At 34.0% G+C, this 17,433-nt stretch overlaps 1 protein-coding gene across 3 annotated transcripts in view; it reads left to right on the top strand.

Moving 5' to 3' along the window:
* Nucleotides 1–17,433, top strand: part of AKT3 (AKT serine/threonine kinase 3) — a 352,958-nt gene that overhangs the window by 141,112 nt on the left and 194,413 nt on the right. The gene's annotated exons all lie outside the window — the stretch shown is intronic.

Raw genomic sequence — 17,433 nt, forward strand, 5'->3', positions numbered from 1 at the left:
ATACTAATTATCATTGTTTTCCTGCATCCCCCCTCCCTTATTTCGTTAATTAGTTTAGGGGTTTAATACTTCCTCTTCTGTCCCTTATTCATGTCTAGTTTTAGAAAGCAACTTCTTTAAATGGCAATACAAAGTTTCTTATTTCTCCGTGTTGATGGTAGATAACCTGTTTGGCTAATGTTAGGTGTGTACTGCTAACTGCCAAGAGGAGCTTTTGATTAAGGAATCAGTCAGGTGATTTGGTGTGATCTTAATGCATACATGAACGTTTTAACACTAGTCGGCACATAAACTATTTTAAACTGAATCGATTTGTTTTATAGCCTACCACTAGGGGTGAGGTAGAGAGTACCCAGTTTATTTTGTAAGTAATTCCATAATACTTTGAACTTAAATGTCCTTAGTTGTGAAACAAAGTTATATAGTAACCTGGCCTTTTTGATCAGTACATACTCTTTTTCTCATGGTTGTCATGGATTCTATAAATGACAAGCATGCATTTTTATCAAGCATTAATGAGTTGGTTGTCTATTTCCTTCTGATACATTCTTGTCATTAGGTGTTAGAGATTTGATATATCTGGAATGTTTTCAAATGCTGTGATAACATTTATATTTAGATGGAAGTGAGCATGTTTACTTAAATGTCTGGTTTATTACTTTCACCTTAAATAATTGAGAAGAAACAGTGACCTTAGGTAAAAATTTTCCATATTACTTATTTTCTAGAACACCAAAAATTTTTGTAACATTTCAGAACCAATCAATATGAATGGAATAACTAGAAAACAAAAAAGAGAAGCTCTGACTTTTCTCCTTTTTTCTTTTTTCCGCCCAATGTGGACTTAACATTTCAAAAAAAAATATGTGTGGAGAATTAAAAAGTGCTTATTTTGACTTTTGGAACTCATGCCTTCCTAAAACATTTAAGGTTTTGTTGCATAATTATCAAGCAGAAATTGCCCAAAGCATGGTTGAAAGGCCAACGTACTGACAGAGCTTCGTGTCCAGAGTAATGTCTTTCTGAAAGAATTAAAGGAAGGTTATCTGTTATTTTCTGCTTTTCATAAAGAAATAGAGGTCGGGTCTATCTAGAAAAAACTTTCTCTCTCACCGTCAGTTTTTACTCAAGTGACTCTAATCCGTGTTTGCTGAAAAGGCATAGAAAATCATCAGCCACCTTGACTTTTCCTTTGTCTCATGTATTTATTTCTTTTATATCGGTGGCCATGAATATATCCATATTTGTGCGTAGGATTATGTCCATGTATTTACAGTTTCATAGTCAATCCTAATATCCCTACCAAGTTTGGAGGCGAGCAGTATGCCATTTTTTAAGTAGAAGGTGTTTGTTATTAAAGTGAGAGGGTATGGTTTGTCAGTGGTCAGGATATTAATGAGTGACTGGGAAAAGCAAGCTTATACCAACTTTTATACACAAGCAAACTTGCAGGTCTATGCTTTATTAATGATATGTTACTTCTGATTCTTTCAGAGCCATTTGCTAAATCTTAGTAGTACAGGCAAGTATACATATTAAGGTGATTGAAATATTAAAGGCAGAATGTCTTTGAAGTTACAAAGACCAGATTTAAATATCACTTAACTTAGATGAGTGAATTTACTCATAGTCACTTCAACTATTTAAATGTGAATTTCTTCATCTTTTGAAAGAAGGAAACAATACTTGCTATTCAAGGATCTTGTGAAAACAAAATGAGATAATAAATTTAGAATGTCTTGAATGAATTCAGTAGTAGCTGTTAGTATTTTTATTAGGTGTTATGTGCAAGTCTAGAGCTCTGTAGCTATTACAATTGGAGTATTTATTATAATGCTCTGACTATCATAGAATAAGAATACCAAGCTGTAGAGGCTGTTTGAGAGAATGGTCACAGATAGAAGGTTGTTTCTTGGAACCTTATGTTTATTTAGGGATATATGATTGTTTTATAAATGTGGAGGGAAATAAATTATTTAAAGAAAATATAAAGAAAACAGTTGGATAAAAGTATTTCGGATGTATGGTATTAGTGGTTATTTAGTGATGATGATTTCAAATTTTGTTCTTTTGTTTGTTTTTGAGATGGAGTCTCACTCCGTCACCCAGGCTGGAGTGCAATGGCATGGTCTGAGCTCCCTGCAACCTCCACCTGGGTTCAAGGGGTTCAAGCGATTCTCCTGCCTCAGCCTCCCGAGTAGCTGGGACTACAGGCACGTGCCACCACACCTGGCTAATTTTTGTATTTTTAGTAGAGACGGGGTTTCACTTTGTTGGCCAGGCTTGTCTGTAACTCCTGACCTTGTGAACCACCCGCCTTGGCCTCCCAAAGTGCTGGGATTACAGGCGTGAGCCACTGTGCCTGGCCAGCTGATTTCACATTTTGTTCTACAAAATTATTTCTCATACTTAAAAAAGTAACCTCAACTTATTTTGGAGCTGAACTTTTCTCTGCTACGGCCAGTACTTAAGCTGTATTTGGGTTATTATCTTTAAAATGAGACTTTGGAACACCTAGCTAAAAATAATATTTCTTCTCCTCATGGAGGTTTAAAGCATTATTTGATTGTCACAACTCTTTATTTTGCAGATGAAGAAACTAATCAAGCTCACATAGGGATGAAAGTGCTGAGATAAGCAGAAGTGTTTTCTTAGAGAAGTAAAGAGGATATGGCTTTGGTCGACATGAGGAAGTCAATAAACCTAAGAGTATGATTAATTCCCATACAGATGTAGGTGGTGGTTCTTTACATTTTTCTTTTCAAATTGTTTTCATCCGGCATTCCACGCTAGTAAATATTACTGAATAATTTTGGATGGTGAGTCAAGGGTTGTTGTACCTGGGAGAGCCACCTAATTTAGTATTTAAGAGTCTTTCATAGGACGGGGTATAGTGACTAAGAACTTCTATTTTGGTTTAAAAGAATAAATTGGTTACACTAGAAAAATAACCCTCACTTTTGAATGGAGTGCTAGTAGCTTCATATAAGGATATTTTAATGTTTAATGGCACATGGTGATGGATGCCAGTATTTCTAGACAGATAGTTAAGTGTTACAGTCTAAATTTATAAACAAATAATTTTTGTTGTTTTTTATAAAAAACAACTTACAGTACCAAAGAAGTGGAAATATCCATAGCCTATGAAATATATCACAAATGAGGATGAAACTGTAAGGACATTTTCACAAATAAATGAAACCGTACTTGGTATATTTTCAGGATAATTCAGAAAACTTCAGAAACTTCTAGCTTTAATGTATATTTGAATTGTGCCTCATCAAAATACTGCATGAATAGCAATTTTTAAAAATATTGGCCAGTATGTTGAAAACAGAGTATTTCACTGTCTGACATATTCTTTAAGGCATCTTGCTAAATGTTTTGGCTTAAATTTTTTAATGTGTTTTAGTTCAAAAAAATCTGATTAAAGATGTGGGTAAACGTGGTAGCACTTTTTAGAACAGAAGATGATTAAGATACAAAGGCAGGAAAAGCATAAATCGTGAAGTTTGTCTATTTTTTTGGCCAAGCAAGTCACTTATTTGCTTGAGACTGGAACACAGCATCAAAGTTCATAATTTTATACTTCTAAGCAAGAACGCATAGAACAGCAGTTGTTGTTTCCTGGCATCTTTTTGAAGAGATATTTAAACGTAAGTATATATATTTATTATAGAAAAGAATTTTATAAAATGACCTTCTTTCCCTTCCCTGAATTTGTAGTATGTTCAACTGTTAAGCTAGTTCCTTTTACCTTTTGTTTTAGTAAAGAAGGATTTTAAATATAATTTAAAATTTTTTGATCTTAAAATATCCATGATATTATATACTTTAAAAAGAATAAGACTGTTTAGTGGTTCAAATTTTAAAAATCTAATTTATTCAAAGTTATGCTAAATAATGGCATAGTTCCTGAGTGAACTACTATACTTTGAATTACAGAAGCAAGGACTTTTTTGAAAAAGTAAATACAAAACCTAAATAAAACACATTTTTACTAAATGGCAATCAGTGTCATCCACGTGAGATCTTGCTGTGTCAAAGTAAATTTTCTGTTTACCTGCTTGTAATAATTTTTATCTTCCTTCAATAGAAGCTCTTTTTTTTTTCTTTTAATGCTAGGTTTTGTTTTTTTTTTCTATATGGGAGAAGTGGTGGGACCTGGAAAGTTGGATAGTTACTAATTAACTTGTATGTAAAACTCTGACATAAAGATTAGCACTTTTTATATTCTTAAATTAAAGGTCTATCATACCACTGGATTATATAGGGTAAGTTACTCAGTGTTTTGTATATAAAAAAAAAAACTTTGATAAGTGAATGCTAGAAAACTTTTCCTTTCTGTGAAATAGCAAAAGGAATAAAACACCCAGTGTACATTGATTGACTTAGATTCTAGAATGGATAATCCTTATGCTATGTAAAGATTCTTAGTGTAAGAATCAGTTATGAAAACTCAGTGAGTGCTTCAACTCCACATTGCCAATTTGTCATTTGCATTATATTTCATTAATAAATGAGTGATTTGTAACAAACGAGTGTATTGGTATTGGCTGCTTTTAAGAAGACACTTTGGAACTGAATTGTTATCCTCCTCAGATTACTTTGTCTTTACTGAAAGATTGTATATTTTGATGTCCTGCAGTTTTTAAAAACAAATTATTCTACAGAGAGCAAAACAGGAACTTAGATTATTTATGCAATGTAAAATTCTTATATACTTTTTTATTTTATTGTATTTTGGATGACTTCAGTGATACTGATGATTCCATGCATTTTCCTTCCTGATGCCTTGGTTTTAAGAAAATCTTTCCTTTCAAAGTCACTGGAAACATTTGAAAACAGCATTATTATGCTTACTGAGGTACAGATAATGATGAGGAAAGAAATATGTACGTATAATGAGCAAATATGCCCATTTCATTTTAAAAATTTTGTTTTTATTAGAATGATAGGTAAAGATTGTTTTCTGAAATTTCTATGTGTTAGGTAATACTGCCCTCAGAGGGCCAAGGTAAGTAAATTCATTTTTAACATTGAGAAGCAGCTTTTCTATTTATATTATCTATAAGCTTTCTTTGGGGAGTACTCAAAATTATTTATTTGAGTAATTGAATAGTGTTTGATTTGTGGTTGCATTTCTTTGATTTGTTGTGTTCTTTTAAAATGTTAGATATATCTGTGCCCTTCAATTCGACGATATCATTTAAACATATTCAGTTCTAGTCTAAGAAAATGTTAACATGACTGGCCATAAATTGTCAAATTAGATGGGTTCATAGAGAGTATAAGAAAATTACCTGGAAAAGTTAAGATGATTTTACTTGGCGGGTGCGTTTTAGTTTTTGTGTCTTTGATAGCAGATATTCTAGTATTCAAAATTATTTGAAGCCACACTTTTTAATATGGAGCAGTATTCATTAAAATGGAAGCATAGATTCCCTTCAGTTTTAAAAACTTAAGCATAATCACATCTTTCAAATATAATATGAATCAAGAGTAATTTACTTTGCTGTATATGCAGTGGCTATGTATAAATATACTAGAAGTTGAAATACACTTATTCCTGTGCACTTATAAAAGCATACGTTTTTAAAGTAGAGGTAAAGACCTGATATTGATGTGTGACTTAACACTTCTTTGAATTCAGAATATTGGGGATTAAATGATGATTAATTTTTGTAATAAGAAAGGAAGAGTGGGGAAGGCCTGATGTCAAAATAATGAGGTGTTCAGCATCATGCTGTATATCCATGTAACAAACCTGCACATGTACCTTCTGAATCTAAAATTTAAAAAAACCAGAATGAGTTGTGTCCTTCTTTCTTTTTGTATGGAGTAACTTTCTTATAATTTGAAAGAAACATTGCAATGTTTACTAGTAAATTCAGTGGAAGGCTTTTGATTTTTTTGCCCTATAGTTAGTTGTTATTGAATTAAGAAAGATGATTTCTGTGACAGTTGGTATTGTCAGTCTTTCACTAGAGATTTCAATGAGTTAAACATAAGCGACACTCAGTTCATTATTCTTAGTAATGAGGGATGAAGACAGGACATAAGCAAAGTGAATAACAAAAATATAAATTTTATCCACAAAAAATCAATACCTCCTTTGCTCAGCTAATGTGCAATAGTGATAGTCTAGACAAATTAAAGAAATTCCATTTTATTTTAAACACTCTAGTTACTTTTGTGTAGTCTAACATATTGTACATATTAGGTACTCACTAAATCTCCTTTGATTGGTTTCCTTAGCCTTACTCTGAGATGTTTTATTCAGTTAACAAATGCTTACATAATGCTTGCAGTGAGCTAGATGTTGTTCTACATGCTTTACAAACTTTAATTTATTTCTCCATTATTATTGTCCACATTTTCCAGAAGAGGAAGCTGAGACCCAGAGAGATTAAACAGCATTCACTGTCTCTCACACAGCTAGTGAGTGACAGAACTGGCATTTGAACCCAGGCAGTCCAGCTTGAGAGTGTGCGCTCCCAACCACTCTTTGAATCTTAACTCTGTCCTTTACTATCTTGTCCCAGTGTCTCAGAGCCTCAGCATGGCTCTCTGTGAAAAGTGAGAATACTGCAGCACCAGTCTCAGTGTTGCTGTGAAGAGGGCTCTGTAAGTGAAGCCTGAGCACAGTGCCTGGCTGAGGACATTCATGTTTCCTTTTTTTCCTTGCTCTTACCTCTTCTTCCTTTCACCACTTAACATGCTGTGGTACAAGACTCAATCAGTACGTTGTCTAAGGAAAACAAAGGAGGGAAGAGAGGAGTTATGAAGGGCATGGATTCATCCTCAGAATAGTGGAGCTCTCGGTTTGATGCAGTGCCATTTTAGGGTCCATACTACTAGACTTTTCTTAGAGGAAAACTCCTTGGTAAGAGTCTAAGATAAAGTCCTATTAGTTTTTATTCTGTAGAGTATTGATGTTAGTATAGGAGTGGGATGGGTGGGTTGAACCACCTGAGAGTTTTTTCTGATGGCACAGGCCACCTCCTGATGAGCAAGCACTACAGCCTGCCTTCTCTGCAAACTCCCAGTTACTGCTGTAGTGAGGCACCATTATTGTTATTTCTCATATCCATCAGACATGTTCTAACAGAAAAGTGGATTGAACCATACGAGGTTGTGTTATAGAGAGACTTCTCTGTTTGAGAGAGCTTTTCTGACGGGAGTATAGTCTTTGTTTCAAATGGTGGTAGGTTTATTTAGTCATTGAATTAATGGTTATTGCCCACCTCTGTGGTAGTTTCTTGCGTTATGGACTCACTGCTTCCATATTTGGTATTCATTAAGGTTATTTACTGCAGTGTATATGCCATGTATGATATTATATTTAGATAATATAAGGTGGTAAAATGGGAAATATTTACAATAAGGAAGTTTTAAAGTTTCTGATGAAATTATATTTTTAAGTTGGTCTATATTTATAATAGTTTAAAATTCTATGACTACTTTTTGAAAATGGTGCAAGAATGACTTTGTGTTAAATCCAGTGTGTGGAACTGGAAACTCTGCTCTAATGCAGAAAACAGATTTTTAAAAAGAAAGCTCTGCTTTCACAGCCTACAAGGGCGCAGATGTAAGCAAAATAATAACTTAGCTCACACTTAACCCAGCAGGAGGCTGCGTACAGATTGAGTAATTCTCCACAACATATCTACTGCTATGTAAACTAAAGTCACCGTTTATTCTTCATTAAATTGCCGGGATGCTTTCTGTTGGCTAGTCCGTGTGGATGCTTTGTTCTCTGTGTCTCCACCCAATGCTCCTGTGCCTTCCTTACTCACCTTGCTTTTCTCTTAGAGTAAAACTGGGTACTATAACTCTATTAAGATGTTATTGTGTTTAAGAGAATAATTTAAAAGCATCACTTTGGTTAAAAATGTAATGTTTCCTAAAAACAAGTGGAACAAGGATTTGATTAGTCAATTTACCGAATATCATGAAACAAATACCAGAATACTTAAGGGTAGATGATAATTATGCAGTTTTCTGGAAAACAAAAGAAAATTGTAAAGCAGATAAAAGTACTAACAAACCAACCATACTGAGATCTTAGAGAAGTTGGCATTCTAACATCTTGTGGTTGGTATTCAATGCATAGGTATTTTTCTCATCATCTCATCAGCTTCAAAGCAAAACATGGACCCCAGCTTTCTTTAGGAAGCCGATATGAAAACTATACTTCATAGTATTGCTTCTCGGACTTTTGGCTAAGATGAAGTGAAAACTGTACTTAATGTAAAAATGACAAGTTCATGCATTATGCATTAGAATGAGAGTTTCTTGACTATAATATACTTTTCAAAATAATCATGAAGGAACATATGTGGCAAAGCAGAGGAATGTGGGTACATCTGGAAAGCCTTTAAGACATCTCGGAAGCACAACACAAAATCACGAAAATTGTAAACACCTTCCGTGTGGCCAGCTGCAGTGGCAACATTGACCAGTCCAAGAGCAGACAAACATCTCAATGACCCAGAGTTTACCGGGTGAAATAACCATAAAGAGAAATTCAGGTGTTTAAAAATCTGACCTTATTAATCAATATTATGCAGAAATCAGTGAGAAAGACAAGAATGGGCAATAATCTTAAAACCTGAAACGTAAAGATGTGTTATTTATTATTCTAGATGAAAGGGTAGTAAACCTATTGCCTTGCTTTTGCTTGTGTTATTGTGAGGCTTCAAGGAGGAATGCAGGATGATGCAGTGCCTCATCTTGGAATCAACATAGCAGCAAATCGATGAATCCTACGCTGATATTCTTCCCAGTCCCTTCCCCACAGTTAGACGTCAAAGCAACAAATATCATCGACTACCTTTTTCTGAATCCACATGAGATGCTATTTAGAAATGCCAAGGAATAGGGGCTATTGCCATCCCCAGTATGACATTCTGGATCACTAAGAATGGTTAAAGAAATGGGAGAAATTTTCACTTAAAATTTTAATTAGTCAACTCATTCCCTTTTCTTCCCCACCTCTCACAGCTGCCTACTAGACTTAAAGCTCCACGAGGGCTGGGACTATGCTTGTATCATTTATTAAAGCTCCATGAGGGCTGGGACTATGCTTGTATCATTTATTGCTGCCTTCTTAGTACTTGTACATATTTTAACACTCACCGAGTATTTTTGATTGAATAACTGTTAGCCCGTTTTTCTTAAATCTAAATAAAGATGTTTAAAGTGGCTTTTTTGATCTAGGTGGTCTTGAGCAGCAGCACCTTAAAATGAGTGAGCTGGGCAGGAGTTCATAATGCTTAGACATTGCTCAATTTTCACAGACTATCAACACACATCCAAAGCTGGTTGATGACAAGTGGTCAAAGACATTGCATAGACATCAGAATAGAATTTAACACTTTTCAGTTGCCTGAGGGCAAGGAAAGAACATGTTTCAAGACTCAATAAAAGATAAATGATAACCTAAAAATTCAGGTTTTTAGGAGTTGGAAAATCTAATCAATATATGTATTTAATAAGTACCTATAATATGCAAAATCACTTTAAAAAGTTACATTTCATGTTGTCCCTGTGCAGTTGAAAACTTACGCTAGTTTATTGCAATGTAGATAATATGAACAAAATTCTTCAGGATTTTTTTCCTTTTCTTTTTTTTTTTTTTTTTTTGAGATGGAGTCTTGCTGTGTTGCTGAGATTGGAGTGCAGTGGCGCAATCTCGGCTCACTGCAACCTCCCGCTTCCCGGATTCAAGCAATTCTCCTGCCTCAGCCTCCCGAGTAGCTGGGATTATAAGGGCCCCGCCACCACGCCCGGCTAATTTTTATATTTTTAGTAGAGACGGTCTTGCCATGTTGGCCAGGCTGGTCTCTGACTCCTGGCCTCAAGTGATCCGCCTGCCTCAGCCTCCCAAAGTGCTGGGATTACAGGAGTGAGCAACCACGCCTGGCCCAGGATTATTTTTAAGACATCAATAAAACATGGTTATGATAAGTTGAGTGAGAAGCACATTTCTTTGATTCTCTAAGAGACATGAATAGGCTTCCACTCAGAACTAATTGTACTCCTCTGTATAAAACTGTAATCAGTAATTTTAAAGACTGCAAATGTCTTATTATATTTATTGTCATGCATTTCTTCAGTAACTATAATTGATTACTGATATTTAAGATGTATCACATAATTATGGACTATACAGTATTTTTTGTGCTAATATTTATTTATGAAATCCATTAGTAGAAAAGATTTTGCCATATTCTTTTAGGTAGTTCATACATGAAAATTTGGTGTCTGTCAACAGGCAACTAAATATTTACTACATTGTGAATTATGAAATTAAATAGATTTTATGCTGAAATCAACATTATATCTGTTTTTGTCTTAGGTAAAAATTGGCTCATGAAGACTTTTATTTAAGGAGTATTGCCAAAGATAGTTTCTTGAAGCATGTACATTTATTTTTACTGAAAACTGCCTTTTTCTGGTTTAAAGCTGCTCTTTGAAAATTCATAAAATGTTTATATTTTTATGGTACTGTACATTTGTGTGTATCATTTATAAAAATTCAGAAGAATCTGACTTCTGCTCTTTTCTTTGGAAGACTAGTTTACCCCTCTGATATCCTGATATTCAAAAGAACTAAAAGTATTAGTCAAATTAATACTGTGTTTAGATGTTGGATAACCTCTTCATTTCTTTACATAAAATACATGTTTTATATACCTGACACTAGCCAAAGAGACTTAAAAAATTAATCGTTGCCTCATTTATGTAAATACTTCTGAATAAGTGCAGTACTGATTAGTAGAAAATTTAATGTGTGGTTTGTAGTTGGATTATAAATTATATTATCATAAGTGGTATTAGTATTAGTATCACTTGCTAACAACCAAATCAAATACTTGAAATATGTCAGGTAGTGTTCTAAGGGCTTTTTACATTATGTCCTTACAAAAACCCTTTGGCGGATAAAAACTATGATTTCTGTTTTTCAGATGAGGACCCTGAGATGTAAAGAGGTTAGGTTCATGCATCTAATAAATGATGTGATTAGGATTCAAACCCAAGCTGTGTGACTCCAGAGTCCTTGCTCCTAACCATTACATTGTTCTGCCTGGAGCATTTTAATGATGAGGTTGAGTGGGAAAGAAACTGAAGGCTAATTTGAGAAGTTTGTTGACCTCGTATTGATCACAACAATTTGTTGTACCTTTTGTTACACAACATAGCATTGGTTTAAATTAAAATTTCTTTTATTCTGAAAATGTGACCACATGCTTTTCACATTGACAGTATGGCCAGCTTTTTTTTTTTTTTTTTTTTTTTTGCATAAATTCTATGGCTCTCTCCCTCTGTAAATAATAAAGATTGCGAAAGAGGTTGTTTTTTCATTAACGCATGCATTAAGTATAGATGTAATCTATACATTTTTTTCCTCAGAGATGTATAAGGACAAATAATCATACATGGTAAAAACTTTGTGACTTTGCTTGTGATTAAACATGAAAATTAAATATTTAAAATACAACATTCTGAGGAAAGCTAAGCTTATACTTGTTTTAGCTTTATGATAAAACAGTAACATCTATTCCTGACATACATGTGAGGATGCTCCCACCGTCTTCCTTATGCAGTGATTAGCTTTGAAGACTATGTTACAACAAGTTTGAGTGAGCATTGGTATCCTAAAAAGCTAGCACCTGTATCGGAAAATTAGAATTTTTGTTTGTTATGCAACTCTTGATAATTAGGGTCTTTTTTTTTTTTTGCATTTTTTCTTAGGTAAGAAGCATATTTTTAAAATGGTGATTGTGTTGTTTCTAATTAAATTCTAAATGAACTAAATGAATTTCAAATGAATTTTATGGGATTTGTGAAAAATAGTGCTATGGTTTTATAGATTTCTTTTCAATTGGATTGTATCTATATTTGTTTAGTTACATCTCAGTGAATCTACCCTATTGTGTTTTTAGCATAGTCCATGACAGTTGAAGGTAGAGATGAGTATTTCTGCAGTATTCTCAACCAGTACCCAGCTCACCTCACATCTTTCTACCTTTCATGAAGTTAGAATTAGAACTAGGTTCTGGAACACAATGTAGCCTTAAAAAGGTATCAGATATTCATCAACATGATCTATTTGTGAGGTCACAAGGCTGAATTATTTCTGAAGATCTTTTCCATTTGCATGTCTGAACAAATCTAGATATTCCTTAGTTATTCTAGATTAAAGACTATTTGCACATTTTAATCAATCACTGTTTAGTCCAGAGACGTACACTTCTAGCTTCTGCCTTGGCGCTTACGACTTCAGCTTTTACACTTACGACTTAAGCTTTTAAAAAATCAAAATGTGATTCTCAGTAAAGTGTTGATGAATAATGAAATAAAATGTTTATATATGGACTAATTTAGGTTGAAGATTATTAAGTAAAAATACAGTTTGTTGTTATCAGGTGAATGGTAGGAAGTGAACACTGTCAACTTTTTGGTGAGCTCTGGTTTGGGAGTATATAATTCGTGATAAAGATGATTTATTTGAATATCCTATCCAGATCTTTTAGGTGGAAAGTGAGCATGAGTCTAAACTCATACCAGGTCCCATCTCAGGTTGTTATTAAAGACTAAGCCTGGCCGGGCGCAGTGGCTCACGCCTGTAATCCCACCACTTTGGGATGCCAAGGCAGGTGGATCATGAGGTCAAGGGATCGAGACCATCCTGGCCAACATGGTGAAACCCTGTCTCTACTAAAAATACAAAAAATGGGTGGGTGTGGTGGTGCGCACCTGTAATCCCAGCTACTCAGGAGGCTGAGGCAGGAGAATCGCTTGAACCTGGGAGGCAGAGGTTGCAGTGAGCCAAGATTGCACCACTGCACTCCAGCCTGGTGACAAAGCAAGACTGTGTCTCAAAAAAAAAAAAAAAAAAATAGACTAAGCCTGAGGTCCAAAATAATGCAGTATTTTTACTCAGCTGTGGAAATTCAGGATGTTTTCTGTGGTCAAAATTTACTCAAAATCATTGAGATCGTTTGTTTTAACTACAGGGAATAAGTTATTAAGTGAAGTAAGAAAGGTGGCAAAGGTCCAGAATCTGAAGTTATTAGGACTAAGTAAAACCATGAATTCTAGCAAACAGTTTCTTCCACCCTCATAATTTACAAGTAGGATTCTCTACCATTTACAGTAGTAATGTGGATTTTCCTCTTTGCATTCAGAAGGTGCTAACTGAATCTGTACATGTCCTATGCCAAGAACTCAATGAGTAAGTAGTAGTTTTTAGCTCTGTTAGCAAGCCATTGGTCATAGTGTTTAGGAGCTGTATTTCCTAGGACTGCTGTCACAAATTAATAAAAAGTGGGTGGCATAAAACAACAGAAATTTATTCTGCCACAATTCTGGAGGCCAGAAGTTAGAAATCAAGGTGTCAGCAGGTTCACACTCACTGAGAAGGCTCCAGGGGAGAACCCACTTGTTGTCTCTTCTTGCTTCTGGTGGCTCTAGGTGCTCCTTGGCTTTTGGCCCATAGTTCCAATCTTTGCTTCTGTGGCCACGTTCCCCCTTCCTTTTCTCTGTGTGTTCAGTTTACTCTTAAAAGGACATTTGTAATTGGATTTAGGGCTTACCTAGATAATTCTCCAGGGGAAAAGTCCATCTTCTCAGAATCCTTAATTGTTAATCACATGTGTTGCCATATAAGGTAATAGTCATTCTTTTTTACCATAAGGTAATATTCACAGGTTCCTGGGATTAGGGTGTGTACATCATTCGAGGGTCCACCACTCACCTCACTACCAGAAGCCAGTATACCAGAATCCTTGCTGGGAAATGTATTTGTTTTGGTATTGATAACAGCATACTTCAACATAGGTATAGCTTCCAGCAAAAGAGTGTGAGAAAGAAGTGGAAGCACCCATGAAGATTTTATATATATATATATATATATATATATATAGTGGAAGAGGTTGGGTTGGAAGTCTTAACCAGTTGTGACTGCAGTGCTTGCTGAAGGTTTATCTTGACGATACATTTACTATTTGGATGTATATTGGTGGGTGTCCATTGAACAATCTCTTTGGGATACTTGGTACATCATAAATGCTTCTTTTTTGACAAGACTTTCCATTTTAACCAGGTTGTGTTTTAAATTGGTTAAAACCTATGGGCCATAAACATAAAAGTATGATGCAATTTGGGTTTGATGCATCATGTGTAAACTTAGATGCAAATTCTGTGTTTAAAATAAAAGATTCACTTTTAGCAGTCCGTCTTAAAAGGATTGGTGGCAGGGAGTGTACTTTGTTCTGGGTACTTTGCCTCATAAAAGCTAGGACTTTCTGTCCATATTTTAGAACAACCTGACAACACGTGCCTTATCTGAACTCACACTGCCTCAACTTCTGAGCTAGAGATGAAAGTGTTCAGTTCCTTTTCGAACAGCCAGGCACCTGAAATCTGGTATAATACTGGAATTAAGCTCTATTAAGTTGTCTTTTTTTTTTTTGGTCCAGCCTCTGTAAGAAATTAATAATGAATGCATTCTAAGCATCTTCTCAGAAAGTTCATTCATATTATAGATGAAAAATGACAAGAAAATAGATTTAGTAGTCTTTATTGGAAGTTTGAGATCTACTTCTGGCTTAGTATCACAGTATAATTGTTGATTAACCAAATCAATTTAAAATTATTTAAAAAGTTTGTGAGAAATAATACTTTTTTAAGGAAGAAGGGAAATTCTTTAAAATTTTTCTTCTATGTGAGTGAGTACATCACTATGTTGGTATACTGTATTATGTTTGAAGGATGTATAATACATTTATTTTTAAATAGCTTTTTGGCAACCAGAAGTCCTGCTATAGATCATAGAAAATATTTTAAAAGTTTAAAAATCTGCTTAATAAAAAAGATACAAGATTTATATAATGATGTTTTTGTGTTTTTCATCTGAGGATGTACATAGAGGGAAATTATGCTTAGAATTGAAAATTTGATTTCTTTTAATTTTACATTTCTTGAATAAGTGTATTCAGTACTATTTTAAAATAAGAAGAAATGGTGTTATTCCGTGTTTTCTTTTATATTTTTCAAATGGATCTGATTCATTTTATTTTTGGTATAATTATTAAACTATTGTGATTTACCTTTTCAGAGTTACAGCATAGTGTACCAGTATAAATCTCTTATTGCTGTACAACAACATTTGAAGTCTAAATATGTCATTAATTGGAGAATTAATACCTAATGATTTTGAATTTTATATAGGAATAAATGAAATGGAAAAATAAAATAAAGAGCAATTAAGGAATTATTTTATTTTTCAACGTGGGAATTGTGTATTAGGCATTCTAGTTTTATAAATTGCCTTATTAAGTCATGTGCTTATTAATATTAGGGCCGTCTTTTTTCAGTAAAATAAAGTGAAGAGCATCACTTTTTTTTCTTTTTTCTTTAAATTTCTTTTTTGCCCTTACTTATGTGGAGGATACTGATCTACATATCCTCTATTTATTCATTTGTTTAATAAATCATGATTGAGCATTAAGTGGTGGGCACCAGCTTGGGCATGTAGAGTATTATCACCTCAAGGAAAACAACTGACAGTATATGCTGTCACTGATGGAAATTGAGCTTTTAAGCAAAGATTAAATTTGGGAAAACAGATCTCTCGTTATGAGCTTGTCAGCTTTCCAATGTTTACTTTTTTCATGAGACTGGTATTGATAACAAATGTGATTGTATAATGAAATGTGTCAACATTAGGAAGATCAGCATAGCACGATAAGCCAGGGTTTTCTATGTGACCAACGCATAATGTTATAAAATTATAGACAGTGTTAAAGATTCATTCAAAGTCCAATATAGATCAATGGATTTTCACATAATAGTACAGAAAGTTCATTGATAAAGTTTCAAGTTCTACATTGCAACTAACCTTTTAGAAACTATCCCTTGTTGAATTCTGGTGTAGTATCAAAGAATGATATCCATAACTATCTGAATATTTTTCCCTTTTTCAGCTTCATATCTGTTTGAGCCAGATTTTTTCCCCCTAAATTTAAACCAAAACAACATACTGCAGCAGGATGTTGAAGGCAGGAACAGCTAAGAAAATTCAGCTGTCTTCTATTAAGCCAGACATTAAATAGATTTGTAAAAATGGAAAGCAGTGCTGGTCTTTGCATTTTTCTTTCTTTAAAGAAAATAGTTATTTTTTATAAAAATGTTATTTGTTATATGTAATAAATTTATTTTCAAATGAAGTAAAACATTTATAAAATCTATTTTCAATTTCGAATACAGTAAACATAGATAAAAATCTGCATAATTTGTTGGTGCTCTAAGTAATATTTAAGGATATAAAGAGATTCTAAGAAGTTTAAGAATTGCTGATTCAGAGGAATGATTCCACATCTGAAATACATGTTGGGGTGAGATTGCCCTTTATAGTAAAAGATTTGGATTACATTTTATGGTAAGAGACTGGACTTTACAGTAAGCAGTAAGGAGTCACAGGATATTTTGAGCAGAAAAGTGATAAAGTGGTACACACAAGATTAATCTGGAGGTGATAGATACATTAGGATGGAAGTGGGGAATGTGTGGAGTGGGGAAAAACAGTATTAACAGAAGAGTAGATATAACGTATTAAGGGTTCAGTTGATTGGGCTCAATCAGAGAGACTTGTGATGGCAGTATTGACCTAACTGTGATAAGGAGGGGAACCTTCAGATGTTGGGTTTGAGTTTGGGTCACAAGAAGAAGCTGATTTGTAGGGAAAATTGAACTGTTTGCAATTTTTTTGTAATTCTTTGCCTAAGCATTTGAGATTTAATCAGCAGGTAGAAATAACCAGTAGAGAACTGAATCAATACCAGATAGCCTTCTAGCTCTTGTAGCATCATGGAGCACCTCTGTTGCTTAAAATTAGAAGTTGTCCTTTAGTAGGTAAGCAAATTGTAATGTAGTTGCTAAAAATGTGTATTTTGGTGGCTAGGTGGTACCTTATGTTAAGTTCTAATAAAGTATACATTTATTGACTATTATGTTCTTGACACTGTACCATGTATTAATAGTTACTATGTTTGTGTATGTGTGAGTTTGCGTATCGTTGAAAGCCCTGTTAACCCATGTTCTTTCGTTTTCTTAAGTACAGCATTGCAAAAAGGTTATTTTTCTATGAAGAACAATAAAATGTTGCTTAAACAAGTTACAGTCAAGATTTATTAATGAAAATAGACTTTTTTCTTTCTTTTTTGAAAAAAAAAGACACAATTAGTGGAAGAGAAACATCTATTTCTTGCCTCTCTTATGATAAATGTTTTTAATGGAAATTCATTGATACTGTGTGGATGATTTACCAAGGCTTTTTAAAACAGCTGAAAATATGCTCTAACAACCATCTGATAAAATGAAAAACTGAACAAAATGTGTACTCAGATGATTCTCTGAAGGAAT

This window comes from Pan paniscus, chromosome 1, assembly GCF_029289425.2.
Source record: "Pan paniscus chromosome 1, NHGRI_mPanPan1-v2.0_pri, whole genome shotgun sequence".
Taxonomy (NCBI): Eukaryota; Metazoa; Chordata; class Mammalia; order Primates; family Hominidae; genus Pan; species Pan paniscus.